This window comes from Panthera onca, chromosome B3 (genome assembly GCF_046562875.1).
Source record: "Panthera onca isolate mPanOnc1 chromosome B3, mPanOnc1 haplotype 2, whole genome shotgun sequence".
Lineage (NCBI taxonomy): Eukaryota > Metazoa > Chordata > Mammalia > Carnivora > Felidae > Panthera > Panthera onca.
In genome coordinates, this window is record NC_138344.1 from 17107636 (window position 1) to 17132433 (window position 24798).

At 46.2% G+C, this 24798-nt stretch overlaps 1 protein-coding gene and 1 long non-coding RNA gene across 3 annotated transcripts in view; one reads left to right on the forward strand and one right to left on the reverse strand.

The window, feature by feature from the left end:
- IGF1R (insulin like growth factor 1 receptor) overlaps window positions 1-24798 on the reverse strand; it is a 307717-nt gene that overhangs the window by 88551 nt on the left and 194368 nt on the right. The gene's annotated exons all lie outside the window — the stretch shown is intronic.
- On the forward strand, window positions 9745-13364 carry LOC132668764 (uncharacterized). The gene is made up of 2 exons (XR_009605782.3): window positions 9745-10002; window positions 12544-13364. It is a non-coding gene; the product is annotated as an uncharacterized LOC132668764 (long non-coding RNA).

Consider the following 24798-nt stretch of genomic DNA (forward strand, 5'->3'; position numbering starts at 1 on the left):
AAGCTCCCCCAGTGAGGATGAGCATACCCGTGAAGCCACATGTTCGCCATACCACGAGAGTATATAAGGTTTACTTGTTTGCAAAAATAGACAGCAACTTTTAAAACACCTGACTGTGCTTCACAAGTCAACTTTTAACCCTTTCCTAAACACTGTAAAGCCCCAAACTGGCTAAGTGGGTTAGGGGAGGAAAGGAAAGGAGTGATCTCAAGCATAAAGCCCTTCAAAAAAATCTACCTAAAATCCTGGACTTGAATACACCAAAGATAAGGATCTGAAGTGGTTAAGAGAGTGATCTTTTCTTTTTCCTTCAAAGGAATAAGCTCTGTGGCAACTTCCTAGGATCTGATGTCAACACAACTGTTGTCTCCGGAGCTGGGAGTTCTTGGGGCATCCTCAAGCCCCGGGCAGAGGCCAGGGTGCGCTCCTGGCACAATGCAGACTGGCGCACAGCATCCCTCAGGACCTGTTTGTGTTTTACTCACAGAGAGAACAAGTACTGGCAAGGGACAAAAAAAAGAACATGTTTTGCAAACAATCAGAGTGACCTGAAACCCAGGGTGAAGACTGAAGTCAGCCTGAGCCAGGCTCTGTGCAACGCTGGCTAAGTGGAGTGCTCTGGAGAGGGAACAGGCTTCTCGCTTTCCCATTCACCCAGGAGGACCTCTCACCTAAGGCCACGCCCCACCCCATCGGGGCTGCTTTCCTTTGTTTGGCTTCGTAGGCGAGCTGGGAGCATCTCTGAAATGAGATGAATGCCCAAAGGAAAGAGCCCTCGTTTTTTTTTTTTTTTTTCTGGAGCTGAAAGCAACCCAGGAACTGGGCATCCAGTCGAATGCTTTCATCTTCATTTAGCACCCGAAGAAAACGAGACCCAGACAGCTTGAGACTACGACAATCACGAGGTACTGGACAGCTGGGCCCAGTACCAGGGTCTCCAGAACTCCTGGCCCAGGGCTCCTGTCACACCGTGATGTGATCTTCCCAGCCCCCTACTTTCCTGCAAAGAGAGGGATCTCTCAGACCTTTAAAACCACACGACCCCTTTTGGGATAATCCACACACAAATCTCCTTTGACACGGTTGGAAAATTTTTTTTTTCTTTTTAGGTTTTTTAACGGTTTTTTTTTTTTTAAAGTGATCTCTACGCTCAATGTGGGGCTCAAACTCACAACCGTGAGCAAGAGTCCTGCGCTTCACCAACACAGCCAGCCAGGCGCCCTGCTGTTGGAAGTTTTGAAATAGATTATCTTCCCCCATTTTCCATTTCTGAACCTGCCTACTCAAGGTATTTTCCTCCCAAATGCACCTGCCCCCATTCCACAAACTGAGGTCTCCTAAGTAAAGCCTATTAAATGTATTTCCACCTCAATTGCACCACACCTCCATCTACATAACTAAAGCCTGAACTCCCCCACCCCATCGCCCAAGTCTACTTTTTCCTGTCTGGCAGGTGGGCAGACCTTATCTTCCTAAATTGCCATTCCCAGCCCACCCAGCGCTCTGCAGGAGCACAGTAGATACACTTGGAACCTGTTGCTTCCAACCTCCTCTGCCCTCTCTAAAATGCCTGCCATAATTCCTCCTCCCCAACCCCCATCCTTTGAAATTTCTAAACCCTGGTAGAGGAAGCGCCTCAGGCTCTTAATAAGCTCAGTCATGCTCAAAATATCCGCTTCACCCACGAGGTATATAGTAGCCGGCAATTCTGACCCAAGCACCCCTTTAGGGAAAAGATGATCTTTCTTCAAGACTCCGTATTCAGAATTCCTAAAAAAGACCATTCTTGCTTATTTTCGTTCGTGTACCTGTGAACTTGCAAGAGTCCAGGACACCGTCTGCAATACCCATCATTCACCTACACACGGTAACAATAGGGGATTAAGAAATCACCCTTCATGCGGCTGTGACCACAGAGAGTACATATTGCAACTTTCCTCCCCTGGAACTTGCAAAACTTACAGGAAATCTTCCACACCTACAGAGTAAATCCACTGCCAGAAAAATGAAGTGTAAACACTTTATATTAAATTAGCCAGGTGTTTAAAAAAATAACATTATCCCAATCCAATATTTTCGAATCCTGGCTCACTTTCAAGTCTTACGGTGCATACAGGGGCAGAGGTGTGCCAGGCACGCGCCCTTGTCCCCCCTTTGTAAGGGGCATGTTTTGCTTTTTTGATACAAACAATCTGCAAATTAGTACACATGTAAAATAACCCCGGGAGGAAAGCAGACAGTGATCCTATTTTCTTTATCTGGGATTTCCCTCCAAATCTTTACACTGGACAACGATGGACATCAAAGATATAAATCTATTTATCTAAAGATAAATCTTTAATTGGGTCCTAGACTAGACATAGTTTTGAAAGAAGCATCCACGAAAATGAAGAAACAGCAAATAGGAAAAAGTGGGAAATGCTAATGTGTCTCAGTTTATAGATGAATGCGTCAATACATGTTTGTGAGACAGTCTATGCAAAAAATCAACGAGCCCTCAAATACTGTCACTTAACCTCAGTCTCTCCCTATTGTCCTCTGGGTGCACATCCCCTGATGTGGCCCCATGTCCCTTGCTTGCCTTCGGGGAGGAGGGACACTATGACAAGGGATAACATTCCTCTGCACATACATAGTGTCAAAAATATATGAAAAAACAAACAAAACTACCAGCCTAGAAGCTATGTTGGCAAAATTTAAAGCAACAATTTAGAAACAGCCTACGCCCATTTATGTGCCAGCTTGGCCGCATTTTTAAGGGCCCAAGTCATGTCTGTCTGTCTGTCTACTTAAAAAAAAATCGTTTTAGAGAGAGTCAAGTGTTTAAAATTTTGAGATGCTTAAGTTCATCTTCTGTTTTGGAGACACAGCATGAGAGAGGAGGCAATGTTCGCCTTAGAGGAAAATGTGGACTGTGGGGTTGGAAAGAAGTGAGTTTATATCCCATTTGCCATTTATTGGCTGTTGTGTGAAAAGGGACTCAGTTATGTGTGTAAGACAGATACTACCACCTTGTGCTAATCAGTGCAAGATTAAATGTGATAAACCATGGAACTGTAGTATTTTTCCTGGGATGTCATAGGTCCTCTGTGAATAGGGTTTCCATAGGTCCTAGGGTTCTCTAGTCCTGCCTCTGCCACCTATCTGCCACTTAGCTGACATGTGCATGGGAGAGTCTCACTCTGTGACCCACTGGCCTCTATCTAATCCCCCCGGGCCTTATGGGCCACCACCTGCCGAGAAGGGCAAAGGAAGACACTAAGAACCATGTTCCCAATTGATATCATGTATCAGCATACACACAAGACTTCGCTTCTGGGGGAGAGTTATGTGGCCAAGAAAGAAAAAGAATAGAGAGATGCCAGGGTAGCTCAGTTGGTTGAGCATCCAACTCTCGATTTCGGCTCAGGTCATGATCTCAGGATCAAGGGATCAAGTCCTGAGTCAGGCTCTGAGTTGAGCCTGGAGCTTGCTTAAGATCCTCTCTCTCTCTCTCTCTCTCTCTCTCTCTCTGCCTTCCTCCTCCTCCCCTCACTTGCTATCTCTCTTAAAAACAAAAACTAAGACAGGATTCAGAAATATTTCAGATTTTATCTCTGCTTGAACAAATAAAAACATTACAAATTTCAGATTGGCTTGGCATTCTAATTCCAGTTTTTTACTGCTGTTCTTAAATCCCTTTGCTCTGAAATAATCCTCATTTAATGCAAGGTGGGCAGTAGCTTACCTAACACATCATCATCTGAAGGTTCGTTGTAGTTTTGGTTACTATTTTGAAGAGTCCTCAAGCTGCAGGCTGGGGGATGGGGAGGTTTGGGGAGGGCCAGGGGCAAATTACTTTCTAGAGCCTGCCAAGAAAGCTTCCATAGCATGGAAGTTAAACCTTCAACTTCCATCAGGCAGTAAGCTCTTTTTAGATGAGAAAGAGAATTTTTTCTATGTTTCAAAAAACTTCACAGAGGTCTTCAAAAAAACAAAAAACAAAGAACCAACCTCCTAATACAATTTTCTCCTAAATTACTTTATTCACCTTTTACATGGGTTGGATGAAGATTCTCTATAGCAAAGGTATATACAAGCTCCTTTCAGGAGGGCAATGAGACAATTCCCTGCAAACAGTGAAGAGGTGAAGAAGCATCCTCCTTGTTAATTACCGGGTAAGGTGGGGGTAAGTGATGATAACACAGTGTCGCCAAAGGTTGGGTAGGTATCACCAACTGTCATCAGTGCTCAAATAAACCGACAGAGCTACGACTATTCCAAAGGGCTCAACAACTAGTTTCCGCTCTCAGGTTCATAGGCTGCGCAAATTTAGGGGCTCTACAGGAACCACTCAGAGGCTCGCTTGGGAGCTAAGTAAAAATAATTGCCATTATGATTTTCCAGGTCAAAGGAATTTCTTCCAGGATCCACCAGCTAAACCTCTGCGTTGCAACCAAGAACATGTGCAAGCTGTTTGAAAAAAAACATTGGCTTTGTGCACAGGCACCCCGGGCTGGCTTCTCTGCGTGGAGGGAGGGGAAGGACAGCCAGCTGGCTAGAGCAGCAGCCAGACTGTCCAGTTCTCACGCCACCTGCACCTCCCTATCTAGAACCTACTGCTCTTGCTTCACAGAAATGATCCCTGGTGCCAGTGCCACAGGGACATTCCTTCATCCTAATCCCACCGGCTCCAGGCCACTGGGATGGGAAGGAGGCTTCCAGGAGTACGCCGACCACCTGCTCCTCGGACCTCCCTGCTCTGGGCCCGTATCAAGGAAGATAATGCACTTGCTCATCCCGCCAGGAAGGGTGTTAGTGAATTCCTGGTGCAGGCACAGTCTGGAGTTCTGAGAAGCGGCTATGAGTTTGTGCTCCAGGTTACTGAAAAGCTGCGGACGGACCGTGCTGTATTTTAGGGCACGGTGAAGATTTTACTGAATCGCAGCAAGGATACACAAATACCCATACACATAGTAAAACTAAAACCTCTTACCCGCCTGGCCCCTGCTCCAACCACCCTGGCTCCTTTTTCTTTCTTGAAGAAGGCAGACCCTGTCATGACTCTGACCCATGATGCATGCTGTTCCTTCTGCCTGGCTTACGCTTCTTCCCACTCCCAACCTGCCTCTGCAGCATTTAGTGCTGGGGGATTGTCTTCACCTTCAAAGACTTCTTCTCCCCATCACCATCTCTGGGTAAGAGCCCTTCCTGCTGCCCTATCATTTTAAGACACAGCATCCGCTTCATGTCTCTCAAAGCACTGACCACATTCACAATCAAAAACTTATTTTTAATGGTTATTATTATTATTATTTTTGCTGGAGGGAAGAAGGAGGAAGAGTTATTATTTCATGGGTACAAAGTTTCAGTTGTGCAAGACAACAGTTCTGGAGATGCCTGGTGGTGATGGTTGCACAACATTGGGAATGTACTTACTTAGTGCCGCTGAAGCATATATTTAAACATGGTTACAATGATAAATTTTGTATGCACAGTACTACAATTAAAAAAACACACACTTAACTATGTTTAATGCTCCTTTCTCCACTGGTGCACAGTGCACTGGGATAGGAATCCTATGTTTTTTCATCACTGTGTTCCCAGGGCCATGTCCAGAGCCTGGTCCATGGTGGCGCAGTGTATATTGTGCAGTGTATATTGGTTCCATGAGACATGATATACATACGTGGAGTCAGGTGGTACTTTAACCCTGGACTACTACTTAGGCAAACTTTCCGAAAGCAAAGCCCTTGAAATTTACAGAAGATGTATATGGGGACTTTGTATGTATACTTACATATGCAGATTTTACTGTATTTCCTCTTTGCCTTGAGGAAATTCTTTGTGCCTAGAATCCCAGAGGAACCAGATTCCAAGAAGACCAATAGTCCTTCTAGTATGGTGTGCTTATCTTGCTGATGTGGCTATTCAGGTCCCGTGTCATCTGGGTTTTTTGTTTTGTTTTGTTTTGTTGGCTTTTAATTAGAATCTGCCTCAAATTCTCTTTAGCATTAGACAAAGCATAAATTGAAAGCAAATACGTAACAGAAGGGAGTTTCTTGTAGGATAAGTAAGTACGTTTTATGTTCTGATGGTGAATTGTTATCAAATAAATAACAATGATGACAAAAGTAATATGAAAAACTACTCTCCTTGACTCTCCTAAAAAGGAGGAAAAATGAGAAAAATCAGAGAAGCCACTTTTGGGAGATGAGGAATAAAATGAAAGATAGTCCTCTGGCCTCATGGCTTGGCTGGTTTTCCCCGAGAATAACCAAAGAATCATCTGATCCAACACCAAACCCCAGCCTTCTTTTAGGTCGTATCTGCTTTAAGGCAAACTAAAACTTAAAAAAAATTTTTTTTAATGTTTATTTATTTTTGAGAGAGAGACAGAGGTGAGCAGAAGAGGGGGAGAGAGAGAGGGAGACATGGAATCTGAAGCAGGATCCAGGGTCTGAGCTATCAGCATAGAGCCCAATGCAGGGCTCAAACCCACAAACTGCAAGATCATGACCTGAGCCAAAGTTGGACACTTAATCAATTGAGACACCCAGACACCCCGGCAGACTACAACTTTTTTAATGATAACAATTCTCTCTGTCTCTGTCTCTTGGCCCTAATAGAAGTGAAAGCTCAAAGTACTAGATGAGAAGAAAAAAAATGAGCATTTGTTATCCGTAATAGTAAGTCACCTACCATACGTGGGGGCACTCACTGCTACATGTGCTTGGCATGCGCTGACTTAACATCCACAACTCTGAGAGGGAGGGCCTATTTTCCCGTCCTCTGAACCATAGTCTCCAGTACAGAGAGAGTGGTTTGCCCGGAGTCACGGAGCTTCGGGAGGCAGAGGCAGAAATTCCAATTGAAGCGACAGGACTCGAGGGTCCATGCTTCTAACCAGTAAGGTACCGTGCACGTGCACATGACACAGAGTTTTCTACTGTAGTTCTCATAACCTACTTTCATAAGTCATAGAAAGGTATCAGCGATATTTCATTGATGAGGAGACTGAGGACCACAAGAGGCTGTGACTTAACAGGGAGACAGATGATGATAAACAGAAGTACTGAATGCCAGGAGCTCAGCTCTCAGACTTGCATGAGTCTCATTTCTGTGCCTTACAGTTCTGTCAGGGTCATTCAGCACCATCCCAAAGGACCAAAAGGCAATGAATTTGACTACATAAAAAAGTGGAAACTTCACTCCTGTGTTTAACCTAGCAATGAAATATTTCTTAATTATTTCTACTTTAAATGGCGTAATTCATACAAATTGGTAGAGCACAGAATTCGTACCACTCCAAACACGGTGTTTAACAACAATGGCTTAAAAAAAAAATACAAACAGCCCCCCCCCCTTTTTTTTTTTCATAAATTCTTCTGGATTAAATATTTGTTCACTTAAAACCTGAGTGCACCTGTCTGGAAGACACCCCAGGTGTTGTTGTACATGTAGATAAGAATTCAAGGTAAAGATTCCTGTCCTAAAAGATACACATCAGGAAGACAAGAATACTTTCGGCTGAGTGGACCACGGGATGGAAGGGTGTGTACGAGGCAGGAGTGCCGGAGAAGGACCTCTCAGAACAGGCAAGGGAGCCCTGGCATTTCAGGGAAGGAGGGGGTGAAGGATAGGCTTCCCGCATATTTCAACAAAAGATTATAACTTGCCATCTTTATTAGTATATAACCAAAAAATTTGAAAAAATGACCTCAGCGATATTTGGCCTTTAAGAAAGATTTTAATCAAACAAAATTAAATTTGTTTAAAACATCACAGGATGAGGTCTAGAAAGAGGCTTCTGTCGCTGTCGAAAGTTAATGCCTATGGATCGGCTATTGCTAAAGTTGCTTAAAATGGGCTAATTATTCTCCCATCCCCCCCCACCCCTTCTCTGTCCTGGCACAAGGAAATTTTAAGCCATCTACAATCCCTCCATTAAATAAAAAATAAACAAACAAACCTCCATTGTAAGAGGCGCCATTGGTGTCTGCCTCCTTGTCTTCCCATCACAAAAGCAGAGGAGTGCTAAAGAACAGACTCGCTGGTCAGTATTTCATGAATTTAAAAAAGTGTAGCATTGCTGCCTGGCCAGACACAGCGAAAAACAAAAACCTCAGTCATTTGTTTAAACAAACTCACAAAAACAAAACCACTTCCTCAACGTACTCCGTGAATTCTAAAAAGGATCGCACGTTTAATATAATTTTTTTAAACTTTAACTTTCACAAATTAAAAGCAGGATGATAAGACCAGACAAATGGACATCGCCCCTCTACCCTGCTTATCTATTTCTGGTTTCATTCAGCTGCCAAAACCACCGACAGCACTTCCTCTCATCCCAACAGGAAAATTTCATGGCTCCTGAAGGTCTGAGTCAGAGCAGAAAGCTCATGAATATTCTGATTTTCTGGAGCTGATGCAAGGAAATCACTATAATTGATGACCAGACACAGAGTTACCTACCAAATGTCTGGTCCCTAGAACTACTCCTCTGAAATAATTTATCAAGTTGGATTTCCATTTTCAAAGTTATTAACAATAACAAGAGTCTGTTTCTGATTTTTAACATGAGGTTTTATCATTCGAGCCCTTCTTCTTTTCAATAAAATCTCTCTATACACTGGGATCTCCATTAATAAACTCCTTTCGGTTTGCCGCATTTTAATGAAGGTGAACAGAAAGTAAACCGAAAAGAACCTTAACTTCCCACACGAAATGGGAAGAAATGAGTGTGCCGAAGATTTACACGAGGCTCCGTACGCAACGGGTGCCAGGAAATTAACAGGGCACGTGCGTCCGTGTGGTGGCGGCGGCGGGGGACAGTGGCACCAACACCTCCCCGCGGATCGCACGAGCTCCCCAGGCGGTTCTGCTGCGGTCCGGGATCGGACTGGAGCACGTAACTGGACGTTAGCTCGGAACAATGAGACCCTGGTTCAATTTGAGAACGCACGCCCTCCTTCCATATTAATTTTTCTCTTTTGGAAACCTACTTCCATCTTTTATTTTCCTTTTACGGTGTGCACTGCTCACAAGCACATGAGGAACGAACGTGGAGGGACCCATCCAAGTTATTTACTCCGCGAGCCTCCTCCCGCGGCAAAGCGGCAACAATGCCGCGGAAGTCGGAGGGTGAACCACCCTCTTCCCATAACTTTAGGACAGCCGGTTTTCCATCAAAATTCAATTATCGCTAAGGAGAAACCAGGGTTCGTAGTGAAACGGTTTAGAACGGTTTACTTCTTTGCCATAAAATGGATGATCGACCTTCGGGAAACCCAGACCACCCCCCGTCCCGAGGGAGGCAGCGTGGCTCTGGCACCGTGGGATCGACCCCTCGAGACGGAAACCACGTTCCCATAAAGAAACTTGAGCCACCAAAGGGATTAGATGACATGATCGGAAATACATGAGAAATACTTTCTGCATTTTCCGCTATCGGGATTAAGGAATTAGAGGGGGGGAGGGGGCGGGAAATCAGGACGCTTCTGTCTTCCCAACCCCGAATGCCACACCCGGCCGCTCCCTGTTCCATCCACTCTCGCACATGGTGTCCGGAGACCACGTGAGGCGGCGGCGGGCGTGGCCAGAGCGTGGTCACGTGGCCGGCCAGTCCTCCCGCGCGGGCACGCGCCTTCTGAGCCCCGCCTCCCGCCAGCCAGGGCAGAAGCGGGCGGCCACGAGGGGTCTGCGGCGCTGCGGTGGCGGCGGCGGCGCTCCGGGATCCGGTCCGCCCGAGCACGTGCACTAACTTTAACGGATGCGCTGGAACTTTTTCCAGCGCTGGGCTTGCGGTCTAGAAATAACACTCAAATAAATGTTCCCTGTCCCCCTCCGCTCAGCCGCCAACTTTAGGACATTCACCAAGGCACTGCAAACACGAAAAGAACCTCAGTACTCGGTAGCATGAATTCTGTGCGGCCACACCTTTAAAAGCCGTACGTATTTTTCATCCAACCTAACTCAGAACCGTCAATTCTACCATCAAAATTCCTGCTTGGTCCGGCAAATGTGAGTCCCCTGGCCGTATCTAATGAGCAGCTACCCAAGGTCTGGGGTGTGTGAGATTCTTTTTTCTTTTCCTAATGGAACGGTTCTATTTCAGGCTCCTAAAATTTAATCCGCAAGGAGTTACAAACATCAGTGAGGGAAAAATGAGGGCCACAGGAATTTAATGTACCGAGTGTGATCTTGCCAGAGTGTGATGATAAAATTACAAACTGGGATGGACTGCAGGATATTTAAAAATGTAGCCATTCACAGTCCTTTCAATTAGATGCGCAAGCTTTTGATAAAATATTGTAGTTGCATATACATACTGTTTCATCCTTTTAAGGTAGAAGTAAAAATATTTTTAAAAATCACATTGGAAGGATCACAATCAGAGAATAAAATAGACCAATTAAAAAAAAAAAACCTCTAAGAGTAAAGAGTAATTTTAATCTTTTCAGGATAAAGAATTCAAAATAATGATTTCTTCACACGCATTGGATTTTGGGCTGCTGAAATTTAATTAAATGGAGGGAGGGGCTCCTCTAAATTGTTTGCCATGTGAGTAATAGCGTATATTCTAAAAGAAGGAAACCGTATCTTGAGCACTCCTTTCAATTATAGCCTAAAATGCTCAGAGATAACATTTCATAGTATTAATTAAAGTTCTTATGGTGGCGTAAGCCTTCCTAACCCATCCAAAACATTCAGGGCTGTGCTCCAGAGACAGTCTTGCAACTGTGTCCTCTCAGTCCTCAAAAGTAAGAGACACTTGCAGCCAGGACCAAGATACTAAGAGGACTTTTTTGGAGGGCGGCTGAGATCTCCTCCCCTCTACTTCACCTCCTCTGAAGGGAAATGATGGCAACGACATCTCAAATAACATTCCTATTTGAGACTTCTCAGGCTTCTGCATATTTTTCTGCTGCATGTCATTCATAATTGTCCTCCCAGAAAAAGTGGAGCTGCCACTGCTATTTAAAAAGTTTTATGTCCCTCATTTTAAAAATACATAGAGTCCTCAGAGTAGAATTCCAATTACTAAGTGTAGAAAACAGAAATAGAAAAATCCACCATTTGGCAAACACCACAGTAATGGGTGTTAAAACTGGGAAGTGAAAGAATAATGAGGAACGGTATGAAGAGGCTAGTCTCAAGTATCTACCTCTGAAGGATGCTTCCTAATTACAAAGGTCAAGATTAACAACGGGTGCACTGGCAGAGACCATCTTAACCAAGTGATCAAAATTAACATCATCAGAAATGAAACCTATGGGCATGATGTGTCTCCAGACAGGATGCACTGGGAAGGGCACAGTGGCACTTCTGTGGTCATCTTGCTAACACTGTATGTTCTTGCTGTCACCTGACTTTCATCACAAGCAAACACCCAGAGAAGGACATTCTGCAAAATAACTGGTCTGTGCTCTTCCAAAGTGTGGAGGTGGCAAGCTACCAAGGAAGACTGAAGAAAACAACCTGGGTTTGAGGAAATAGAACAGACGCGACCACAAATGTGAGGCGGGATCCTCTACTGGATAGAAGACCAGACAGGGGAAAACTGGTGGGATCTGAATCCAGTCTGGAGCTTCGTAGTACCACGTCATGGTGATATGATGGTTTTGATAAGCCTCAATTGGTTATGTAAGGTGCTGACGTTTGGGGAAGTTGGTTGAAGGGTGTTCAGAAACTTGTACTTTCTGTAACTATTTTTTTTTTTTTGTAAGTCTGAAATTATTTCAAATTTAAATGTTCAAAAGTAAATGTTCCTAAAAAGTTCATCAAGGAAAAGAAAACAACTACAGCATAGTCAATCAGCTGAATGGACAGAGAAACTCTTGAGCTATAAGGATACATGCCAATCAACCATTGGGAACTCCAAAATCTCGCTTTGAATGAGACTTAACTTCGTGTGCTTCCCACTTGGACCAGAGTTGCTAACACCCTGCCATCCCAGACAAAGGCCCCGAAAGTGTTTTGCAAATAAGATAAACCCCTAATTTGGAGATGAGGCAAATGCCTACTTTTTATAGATGATTCCGAGAGCAGTATTGTTGCTACCAGCTAAGGAGGCCGGTAGAGAACGGGGTGTACATGTTGAGGACCGTAGCCTTTCTGACATATTGCCTAACAGTTCATTTATCTTTGGAGTATCCTCCAGTGGGGTGGGAGTAGGAAGTAAGATGGTTGAGGAATGCCAAAAAGCAGCAACAAAATGGACACCAGTAAACTGCATACGACTTCTTCTAGATCCTTCTCACAACTCGGTCTTTTTGCTTTAAAGGTACTGAGAAATGTATTTTTTTCTGAACTGGACATATACTCTGTCATCTGCTATAGACGATACGGGCTTCTGCTTTCTTTGTGTTATGCAGAAAAGAGATCAGATTCCTTCAGCAGCAGAATCTTCACTCCATTGGCAGCAATTTCCCAGCCCTGCAAGCCCTACAGTTTCCTGATCCACCACTATGTGGTAGCGAAGGCAATAAAAAGAGTCTGTCGGGGCTGCACTAAAATCTCATCTGAAAAGCTTGATCTCCTTTTTTTTTTTTTCTCTTCCAGATACTGGTCTCAAACGAAAGGATCCTCATCGGGGAATAATAGAAAATTGAGGCCAGAAATGAATGCGCGACAGCAACCATTTTTGCTCTGGTGTTCCCAGCATCACAGGGTGTGCGATAGGAGATGAGAAATTTGCTGTCAACCCTTGCGGCTACCTGTCCACTCAGAAGCAATAATCCCGAAAGGCAAGGGAGTGAAGTGCCACTGGATTAAGCCCTTGCTTTCACACCAAGAATGCGCTGACTGGATCCATACAAACTCCTTTCTATGGACAGGAGATCTAGGCTCCAAGACCGGCCTGACTTATCCAATAGAGGGGGCCCTCGGGTGGCAGTTGGCTTCGCTCTAAGATCTCGGCTCTGTTATACCTCATTGCCTCCCAAAGGGAAATCAAGTTCGCTTACAAAGCCTTCAGCAATGAGAGGTGTCCAGTGGAATGGAGGCTAGAAAGGTGGTAGCCCCTAGAAGGAGGGCCTGCTGGAGAGACCCTTAATAGGACAACGGAAAGGTGCAGGAGCATTGGAAGTGGAACGCATAGAGGAGTCTTGCCTGGCAGGGTTGGCGTGGGCCTAGGACGAAGACCAGGAGTGGGAGACGACAGCAGGGGAGGGAGAACCCATACCAGGCGGGAGTGGAAAAGCCCCTTCAGGCATAGCTATCTGAAAGTGAAATACAAGGGGACCCTTGTAAAATACTATGTCATGAAACTAGGTGCTGAGGGCTGGTCCGGGATACAGAAGGGGGGATTGCATGCCTTTTGAAAATGTTTTTTGACCACTACAATTGCTCCCATGTGGATAAACGTGTTCCATTAATTTTAATTATTCCAGCACCTGTCATATTACTAGAGAAACAGAGACATGGATGCAGAGAGAGAAGTAAAATAAAAAAAAAACAAAACAAACACGATCATGTGAAGGGAAAACACTTCTCACAGATGGATACCACACCCTTCCGGAACGCAACTATCCAGCAAAAACATGTTTGTGGGGGTCCACAGCCAAGGACCAGAAAGAAGCTAGATCTTACAGCCTACTTACTGTTACACATAATTCTCTCTCTCTCTCTCTCTCTCTCTCTCTCTCTCTCTCTCTCTAGGATTTGTTTTATTTTTAGAGCGAGCAGGGGAGAGGGGCAGAGGGAGAGAGAGAAAATCTTAAGCAGGCTCCATGCTCAGCACGGAGCCCGATGTGGGGCTCAATCCCAGGACCCTGGGATCACGACCTGAGCCAAAATCAAGAATCAGGTGGTCAACCGATTGAGCCACCCAGGCGCGCCATCTTATATATAATTCTAGCAAGCTTAGAAATCTGTTTTCAGAGTACCCACAGCAAAGAGGAAGCAGCAAATAATGACCTACAGAGAGGCTGATGGAGCTTCCTTGTCGTACTGCAGTAAGTCTGTTAAACAGAAATGGGGACATAAAAATGATAAAGCCAAACCATAAGAACACAATAAACACAAGAAATCTTCAGTATACGGCAAACTGCCTCCCACTACGCCTTAAGGCTATCACCATATTATGCATAATACAACAATATATGTTCACTGATGTCCCCAAGTTGGCCAGAAATGATTAAATTATATTCACTAGAGTAAGAAGGAAAGAAGTACATAGTTTATGTTGGAAAGATTTCCCGCATGATAGCGTACGAAAGCTGGTGTGGTAGTCTCGGCTATCCCTATGGCTTTGATGGTACTTCCCTGTCTCTTCATGCTTTCATTGGACAGACTGTTGATTGAGCACATTGGAGAAATGGCTCTGAGAGGCAAGGTTCCTGCTGTCAATGGAGTTCACAGTCTCACTTGCTCAGGACCCATAGGTCTACCTGGAGAGCCTGCACCAGTGTTTGGACTTTTGTGGTCAGTGCTAGGAACTGGGTCTGAAAGAAGTTTTAACCTGGTTTTGGATCTGAGCAAACGAAATTGGCCCAAGGCTTTGATCAAACAGTTAGGAATCAGGGAGTAGTCAACACCTGAAGAATCAGTACCCATGACCAAGGCATGCGACTTTGCCTGCACAAAAATGTAACAATATGAAAGGACCGCGGAACTACACTTCCTGAATTTGCCGACTCTTTCTCCTTGTTGAGGAAATTAATTCTGACACTCATACATTCTTATATTTAGGCTATAACATCCTATAGCTGAATCACTTTATGGTTAATCAACGCATGTAAGAATGGGATGTGTATATTCATTTAAGGAAAAACCTTAGAGATCTTGATATTGTTTGAAAAATCTACCTGATTACAAAAGTCACAACTTCATCAGAAAACCCAGACACAATAAAATGACTTTTCATTTTCTTATTGTTTTAGGAACCCACAAATTTCTTTCCCCTCTTGAGGGCAAACCTTAAAAACTGGAAATCTTTGTTTTCATGAGCTCTTTCTTGGGAGAAAACATGTAACCAAAAATTTGCTCTTCTGGGTGCAAAGCCTACAGACGGAGTACAGCAAAGGAAAGCATATATTTAAACATTTTTTTAAATGTGTTTATTTATTTTTGAGACAGAGAGAGACAGAGCATGAGCAGGGGAGGGGCAGAGAGAAAGGGGGACACAGAATCCAAAGCAGGCTCCAGGCTCTGAGCTGTCAGCACAGAGCCCAACACGGGGCTCGAACCCACAGACTGTGAGATCATGACCTGAGCCGAAGTTGGACGCTCAACCGACTGAGCCACCCAGGCGCCCCAGGAAAGCATACATTTTAAAATTGGGCATGTCTTGGTTCAAATCCAGTCTCTTCTACCTACCAGGTGTGTGTGACAATGGACAACTGATTTTTTCCAGGCCTCTACTTGCTTAACAGTAAAACAATGTCAGGAGAATCCACCCCACTGGCTATTGTAAAAACTAAATGAAATGTGCCTGAGCAGTTGTAGAGTAAGCTCTCAGTACATCGCTCGTTACAATGCAGGTGAATGCACTAAATTTTCACACAGCCTCCATATCCCTGCACTTTGCAGACTGGAATGATAGCACAGGGTAGCTCACACTGGAGGTGCTTCTAGGTTGGACATGAGCGGCTGCTTTTTCCTTGGAAGAGAGGCTCACCTTCCCCTAAGGCTGGGCTTCCTAGTAAGCTTGAGGTTACCAAGGAACAACAACAAAATAAAAGGGCAGAAGGAAGGCAGGAGTCTGCCCTTGAGAGGGGCTTGCTTGCCATTTTTTCCTTAAGAAACGGGTGAGCCACTCCATGGCGTGTTCAAACACCTTCTAGCATAGCTGGTCCCAGATGTCAGATGGGGTTTGGAAAGAGGAAGTTTCAACATCGAGTGCTTTGGCAGACACTCACGAGTTATTCAAAATAAGCTCTACGATGCTGATGGGTTAAGATGGAGTGAGAGATTTCTCCATGGCAGGCCCAGACCTAAGTGCTGTACTGGTTTGCTGCGCTGGTGTGTGGGGAACCGAGGGCCCTCTGAGGGCCTCGCCCATGTTTATCAGCATCCTGAAAGGCAGTCTCTGCCTCTGAACCCCACCATGCTCTGAGCCTTTATATCTCCATTCAATGGCTGAGATCGTCCTTGCGTACTTGGGTGGATTGATGTTATTTCTAAAGCATGCAATTCATTTCAAGAGGGGAGAGGAAGGATTAACTTGGAAATATTTTTGTATTGAGAAGAAAAATTAAATGTAAGTGGAAATGTTTTCATGAAAATGTTTTTATATTTCAACATTTCCCCGAAGCACTCTGATCTCAATATAACACAGGACTGTGCTAGATTAGAAGGAATGAAGACAAAATGAATTTAAATAAAATTGAAACTGACCAGCCAGGCTTTATTCTCCCAACCTGATGAAAACAACAAAGCAGGGGGAACAAAAACCCCACAGATGAACCAAAAGAAGAAATGAAAATAAACTCCAATGAAATTTTAAACCTGAATGAGAGTTTCAATTTGGTTTCAAAATTTCTAAAATCTACCTTATTTTCACAAAAGCTTTTGAATGTCCATGCATCAACAGCCACTTGATAGAACCCCAAAGACCTTGACTGCTTTCTCTCAGCCAAGAAACCCACTGGTATTCAGTTATAGAATATGACTTGCTTGTTTTATAGTTCCTAGGTTATTAGGAGTATTTAGGTCATTAAGGCTCACAGCCCAGAAAATGTGTGCAATTAGGCAGCTGGTCTGATTGTGTCGCATTTTTAAAAATGTGCATGCCCCCTTTATTTGCCGTAAATATGACGGAAAAAATGAAATGTACAGGTCTTAGTTACCCTTAATCAAAATAAATACATACTTCAGGAGGAAAGAGTTTCGTCAGTTAATCTTCTGTCTGGATCTGTAGCGTCTAGTGGCCACAAGCCACAAGCGGCTATTCAAATATTTAAACGAATTAAAAATTAAATAAAATCTGAAATTCATCTCTCAGTCCCACTAGCCACATTTGGGGTGCTCTATTGCCACACGTGGCTAAGCAGCGACCTTACCGGACAGGTAAGATCTAAAACATCTGAATCATCACATAAAATTCTACAGGACAGCTCTGGTCTAGATGAAGAACAGAGGTGTGAGCTTTGGGTATTTACATTTATTTTCAACGACATACACAACATGGTTTACCTGAATTTGGGGTGGCTTCTTTAAACCCTTGTCCACTAGCACATAACCACTTTCCCTAAGCCACTTCAACACACAAGCCAAGGAAAACCCAACATATAGTCTCTCCTCTGAATCATCTCCAGCTTAGTTTCAATTATAAAACTGCTCTCTTCCCAAATAACAGAACCTCTCACTCAAAAAATGAACAGCCTACTGCCTATAGAGAAAGGAGGTATTTGCAGGCAAATGGACAAATCATTATTTTTAGTTGGAAAGACCTTCCCAAGATACATTTAAATATTAACGCACATAGCAGGTGTTAAATATTAAAACACACAGCAGGCTTCCCCCTATATGGCCATCATCATACTTCTATTTATTTAACGTCTACATTCCCTGTCCAAGTGTCAGCCCGAGCTGAGCAGAAAGCAAGTGTTCTGTTTGCTGTTGTACACCCATTACAAGCACAGTGCCTGGGACAAAACAGATGCTCAGATTTTTGTGGAATGATTGAATGAAACTTAAGAAGAATGGTATTTTGCTAAAGAACAGCAAACATCCTTTTAGAGCCTGGATCCAATTCTTTTATATTTGGACAGCAATCCACCCTTTATTTTCAGATGCAAACTTAAAATAACTCAGCAGACTGATTCATGCAAGCATGCGTGCTACGGTTCAATATTTTCCATACTCAGCAATGGCTCCTTCTAAAAGGCACAGCAAAAGGCATAGCACGAAGCAGTTCACATATGCGTTCTCATCTGCCCCTCACTCTGATACCTTCTATGCTGCGAGGAGGAGGGAATCAAGGCTGAGGGAAATTAAGGGACCTGTCCAAGGTCACAAAGGTATAGACATCTAGTTGGAAAGCCTCCCCAGGTGACGAAAATGGATCATGCCCGTCATAATGCCTGCTTGTACAATTCCTGCTTGGGTCGGGAAATCTACAGTGGTCCCGGGGCACTCTTTCAAGGAAGGGAATGGCTCTGTATCTTTGCACCCCCAGAGTTTAGCAGAGCATCTGCCCTGTAGGCATCCGCAAATGTTTGCTGAAAAAAAGCTTAACAGTCCTAATGGTTCAAGGGTACCCACGCCTGGGGTCACAGGAAGGGGGGCAGAGCCGGGCACACCCCATCTCTCACCCATGGTGACAGTGGGGTATCACAGTGACCCTGCCCCCTATACGGCAGCTTCATGCTTTGGCCTCTGTGGCCATCCTGCATCAGGGGCCAGCTTGCTTCTGCAGGCCGACCAGCTGCACGGCATTGGAAGGAGCTGGCCGTACGTCAAATGTTATCATTTTTCTCACTGTTCTGAACTCCTACCCAATAACCCTGTTATTTTAAAAACACACTTGATTATGAATCAGTCGGGATCCATCAGGCCCCAGGTGTTGGTCACACAACTCAGGGGCTCAGATTTTCTTGTTTGGCCCCAATTCCCTCAAGGCGGAAGTTCTAGAAGTCTGACCTAGAAGCATTCATTTTCATAAAAAATCACTATTGATAAAGGAGCAAGTTCTGAAATTTACACACACAAAGAGCAAATTTTTAAAAGAGGTATTTACTGAGGGTTTGCCGGATGGGACACAAAAGAGCGGAAGTATAACAAAAGGTGCCTGTCCTGACAGAAGTAAGATAAATGAACATTAATGGGATTCGCTAATAAGTGATTGTGCATAATTCTCAGTTAATCTCTCACTGGTCCTGTAAAGTTGGTGAAATGTCTATCTATGGCTGATAAAAACAAAGAACAACAACGCTTATGAGAACTCACACTTACTAAGTGCCTACTAGGCGCGAACTCAGTGCCAAGCACAGTTAATCCTCATGGCTCCCCCACGGGAAAGGCATTATCACCCCCTTCTACAGATGAGGAAAGACAGGCTCAGAGGGTCAGTCATGTGTTGGAGGTGCCAGTGTGTCTGGCTCAACAGCCCAGAGCACCATTATATAATAGTGCCTCTCCCCGGGACTGGGAGACACCTGGAAAGTAAAAGGTGAACATGAGATCGACGAGGACACCACAAGAATGCATCCATGTCCCATTAAGTGGGGGAGAACATGACTCACAAGAAAAGAAGGTGAGGAACAAGTGCAGTGGGGGTAGCTTCATGAGGGACAGTGTGAAGTTGGTTCTAGAAGATGGAGCCATTTGGAACTGGGGAGGCCAGGGAAGTAAGTCCACGGGTGCTGTGGTCACAGGAGCACTGAGCACTCTGGCGGGTGGCAGACAGGCACTTGTCAGGGTTGGGGGCCTGGAGGCAAAGCCAGGCTAAAGGACAGAGGGCTCAAAGCCCAGTCATGTGGGAAAGAAAGGGGGAACCTGACACCGGGGTGGGGATTAAAGCAGGATTTCAGGAGATTCCCCAGGTGATTCAAAACGAGTCTCAAGTCACTGAGGAGCTGAACGACCAGGGCCCTTCTGCTTCCCCTGCTTATTTGAACGCGAGAAAGCCACTTGGCTCCCAGACCGGCCTGCCCTGGCATTCTCCAGCAGGGAAACATGCTTTGGTTATTCAGACGTGACTTACTGGCACGTAGAGGCTTGTTGGCATGGAAAAATGAACAGGCTGACCTGGCCAGAAAAGAGCAGGTGACGCAAAAACCCAGCAAAAGATGAGCTTGCTGGGCCACGCTGAAAAGCAGGAGGCTCACGTGAGGGGCCACAGAGGAAAGAACCAGGAGATGATTTACCGGAGGGGGTGGGGGAGCCAGGACCTCGGGGACCTCCGGGGCCAAGCAGAGAGGCAGGCGTACTTCTTAAGGTATTTCCTTTGGTCCTTACAGGATGGCACAGACACGCTATTCCCAGCTCGTGCAGGGGGACACTGAGGCTCACAGATGTGAAATTGCCCAGCTGAGCTAATGGGGGCTCGGAGCCAGAGCAGACATCCCCACGGCACCCGCGGCGGCTTTCTGCCTTCAATCAGTTGCTAAGTTGGTAGCTCACAAGGTGCTGTGATGATGCTGCCAGGAACGTCATGGCCCTGAGGCCGAACGCTGCCCAGCTCTGGCCCTCTCCCTCACCTGCCCTCACCCCTTGACTCACAGAAGCTCTTTCTGTCAAATCGTGAAGTGACAGTTGAACCCATTCTAACAAAAACACAAGGATATACATAAACTTGATCATCTTGGAAAAATACTCCTAGCAGGTCAAAGAGTACAAATGGATGACTGGAGGAGGAAAAGGAGAGAGGAGAGGGGGAGAGAGAGGGGGAGGGGGGGAGAGAGAGGGGGAGGGGGGGAGAGAGAGGGGGAGGGGGGCGAGAGAGGGGGAGAGAGAGCGAGAGAGAGAAATCCAAATCAGATGTGGTGGCTAATTTGAAATAGGACATGTTTCCTGGGGCTTAAGTAGGTCTGGAAGGTGCTCTTGCAAATCCTGGCCACCACGTACAATTCCTTACATTTATACTTGCAATGTATCTTTTCAACCCTTTTCCTTCCCTGGAAGCACCTCTAATGCCCAAGACTGAAAAAGTACACAGGCTGCAAGGCTGAGATGAGCCCCAGACTCCATTCTTCCCCCATGGCTGCAGCTCGAGAGTATGTTGCTACAATTCCTATAATCCAAAACCCAATGCTTTCTCTCTCTGTGGCTGTGATTCAGAACACGAAGGAGGCCTAACCTCCACTCAGCAAACCAGAACCTCAAAATCGTTTTTTTGTTGAACAAGGCTTATCAGAGAATATCCCAAACCAGCCACCTTCATAGATAACTTTTCCTTTCCTTTAAAAAGAAAAGCTAAATCAGACTGGATGTTATGTGGAATAGCAGCTCCTAGAATGGGCATTTTTGAACCGAATGCCACATGCTGTATTTTGCCATTTTGACTGCGCTTCCTGCCTGGAGCCTGTGTAACAGAACAGAGGAGCCTCAGACACTGGAGCTGCTCCAGGCCACGCAAACTCCGCTCCGCATCTTCCAGGCAGCCCTGTCGCAAATAATTCATGTCCACTACGCCCCTATCACACTGAATACAACCACATTGTGCAGCTGGAAATGGGAAACCTGATTCAGATCACAGAAGAAGGTACAAAAACAGTTCAACACAATGCTGTCCCTTTTTTGAGGGGTGGGGTGTACCTATCTCAAATCTACCCGTCAGTAAAGGATTCAAGACCCATCTTGGAAGAAAACGCAGAATTAAAAGAGCATTCCATGTGTCCAAAAGCAGCAGCAACAACAAAAAAACCCACCCAGTCCTTCCAGAGCAGCGCCTGCCTGGGCTGCAGCGTTCCTAACCAAAATCCATCTAGCCCTTGCATGCAATTTAAAAAGGAAGCAGGATCTCCGCAGAAAATGGTGCATGTTGACAAAGCATGACTTGTCCCACATGGGCAAGAATAAAAGGAAAACAAGACTGATCACAACCCAGCTTCCTTTACTCTCCGGACCAGAGGGTGGAAAAGAAAAAGGCCAGAATAAGGGCAGGGAGGCGATGGCAATGGAGCACGGGGGCCGGGAAGATGCTTCTGCCCTACGGGATTTTGGTAAACAGCAGCCTGTAATGGCCACTGTTAGAGAGAAGGGAAAACAGACATGGAGGGAAACGTGTTTACAACTGCAGCGGCGGCGGGCGGGAGGCAGAGGGAGGGGGGGGGAGGGATTCCCCGACTCTGCGCTCAGCCCGCTCCGCTCCAGCGGGGCCCCAGGGCTGGGTAGTGCTTCGAAGCCCCCACCCCCCGCTTTATTGGGGGGGCCCCACAGCTTGTTTATGGGGAAGGTTACTCCTCCTCCGCTCTGGTGATCGCGTCCCTAATACTCCTGCTGCATCCTTGCGGGATGCCCGCTTGACTGACAGCTGCTCCAGCCAGTCGCTGCCTGGGCCCCGCAGAAAGGTGGACTTTCCCAACGAGCTGATTGGGCGGCGGGGAGGGCGGGCCCTCGTGATTGGCGTGCTACTCGGAGTAGAAAGTAGTAAACAACCTTGGTCCACCGCGACGGGGAGGGCGCAGGATGCCAGCTCGCTGGCCCTCGCCCGGGAGCTGGGGGGCAGCACCCGAGACAAAAGGAACCCGCAGCGGGGAGGCGATGAGGAGCTGCCCAGTAAAGCAAACGCGAGTGGGCGTCCTTTAGAGCCCCTGGGCGAGATCTGCTGACTTGCAGCTTCACATCATTTTTGTTCTGTGCAAAACCGTAAAGGTTTTGTTGCCACGATTCTTACTCCTCTTCTTCTTTGGGTTTAAAAACTCTCCAAAGGGAGTGAGAGCCAATGCAGTGGACCCTCCTTCCTGCCAGCTGCACCCCTCCTCCACCTTCAGTTTCTAGTTCTGGCTTTTCTGAAGTTGATTTCAATACCTGTACTAAAAACTGTTTCCTTACACGATACGCTGTTAATGGCACAGAGGTGAATCAGATGCCCTGTTAGACCGATTCATCCCAAGTTTCTCAAGCTGTGATCTCACTCGGAGGTGCCTGTGTTCCGCAGCATATATAAAAAGAAAACTTGAGACGATGGCATTAAGCTCACTTGCCAAGAAATAAACGGTTAACTCGCATTTTCCATAGAGGGTGTAGTTCACCCAGGATACTGCAGTCGAAGATAATTCCGCCTCTGGTTTGACTTGAATCACAATCCATTCCTCATTCTGGCCTCCCGGTTTTCAGGACCCTAGCGAGAAAATGCGCAGCTTCCAGCATGGAGGCTCTGCTCTCGAGTGAGGCGGCTCCTGGGGCTGCCCCGGGAGGTGCATAATCACCTCAGAGGTCTACACAACCTCCAAAACAGAGATTCCAGAGAGGCCCCTCCCTGTGCTGATGGAGGGCAGGGGAGGCCAGAGAAGGGGACCAGGAAGCTGGACCCAGGAGGGATCTCCACTTCACTTGTTTCCCCACTGAATCTACACTGATGATAAGCTAGGCTCTCACTGGTGGCCAGATGGTCCAAGTTTAAAACAAAAAAAAAAAGGTACAAAAGACTCCCTGCAGGACAGAGCTTAGGGTAAACTGGCCACCTTGGGGGGGGGGTCCTCTTCATCACCCCCAAAGCGCACACTCTCCACCAGGCTGTGGTGTCTGCCTGCTCCAACCAAGCCTCACTCCAAGCACTCCTAAGGAAACCTCTCAGCCCCTCCAGTCACCACACCCACCCGTAAAAAGCCTGCAGAATGGAGTTAGCCCCCTTTGGCCCTTCCAGCCTGGCCCCAGCGCCTAGGCATGCAGCCGCCTTCCTTTCAAGCACCCCTCCCTCCAGCCACTCTGTTCCTGTCACAGGTCCCTGAGCCAGCCACACACACCCTTCCCTCAGACTGTGCCTTCTGCTTTCTAGGCCTTACCCCTGCCTGCCCGGGAGAGGCCACTGTTCTCCATCGCTTTCCCTGGCCCTGCGGAACTGCTTGGAAATCAGTCGCCTTTCTGTCAGTGCCACTGTCAGAGCTTCCAGTCCACCTTGGCAGACCCCGCGCGTCCTGAAGGCAAGGGCAATCTGGGTCACATTTTGATCTGTGCACCTCCTGGAGATACACGCCCACCATAAGCACACTCCAGTCTTGCCCAACATTTGCAAGCCGTCCTCATTCTCCCCTTGTCCCCAGTCAGTTCCTCATGCTCTCCCACCACTGGCTCCTTGCTAATGTGTCCCCCCCCGAAGCCCGGAGATCAGGAGTCCCTGCAGCTCTGCCCCTACACATCTCTCAGAGGTCCTTTCCTCAGACACAGCTGCTCTCAGCTCATGCTGTTTCCTTGGCCAGTTTGATCCTTTTCTGCCTTTTCGACTCTGCAAATTCCTATTCTGCCTAAACATCACTTCCTACCTTGGGCAGGCCTTCCACAAGCACCCCATTCCCTGTAGAGCATTCCACAGACCCTCCGGTGCACCCTCTCCTCTCTCTAGTGCCTCTCTCTGGCAAGATTTGCTGGAAGAACCAGGGGCAGAAAGGCAGATTCACAAAGTGGTGCTCCCAGGTATCTACCAAACCAATACATTCTGATCTCCAGACGGCCATGGGCAGTGTTTCTGGCAGGGTCCCTCTCCCTGCTCTTTCTTCCAGAAGGCTTCTTTATGTCTGCGAGTGGCTGGCTGCTTCTCAACATTTAGGTCACAGCTCAGATGTCGCCCCACCGTGCCCACCTGCTGACCACTATCACACAGATCTGTTTAATTTTCTTCATGAGATTTAACTATCATCCTTCTTATCTGATTATCCAATTGTTGGCTTTGTAGCCTGTCTTCTCCCGTCCCTGGCATGCAAGCTCCAATAAGGACAGGAACTTTTCATCTGCTGTACTCACTGTATCTTCAGCACACCTAGAGGAATGCCTGGCCCATACCGGAAGTTCCAAACTAACTTTGGGCACGATAAGGGACAACAGAGAACACATCACCCAGCAAGGTATCCTGGCAGACAGAAGCCAAGCTTTTTGGGAGGGCATGTTTCAGTAAATACCCTAAGGCTGACACTTGGGTAAACCAAAAAGAGATGGACAGGACTAAGCTCTGTGGCCTCACTCGGCCCAAAGAGTTTCGGGTGCTCTGAGAATCCCAGGGTTCCATAGCTGAAACTCACGGTCCCTGTTTGTACCCAGTAGAACATGTTATGTGCGTCATCCTGTATATACTCCCAAATGGATGAAGATTAATGGTGGGAAAGGGTACATCATTACTGACAAACTTAGTACTTTCGATAGTAAAAACCAGCCCTGCTTTAAGCCTCTTATCATAGGTACTTACTTCTCAATTCCAATTTTTTGGTACAGGTA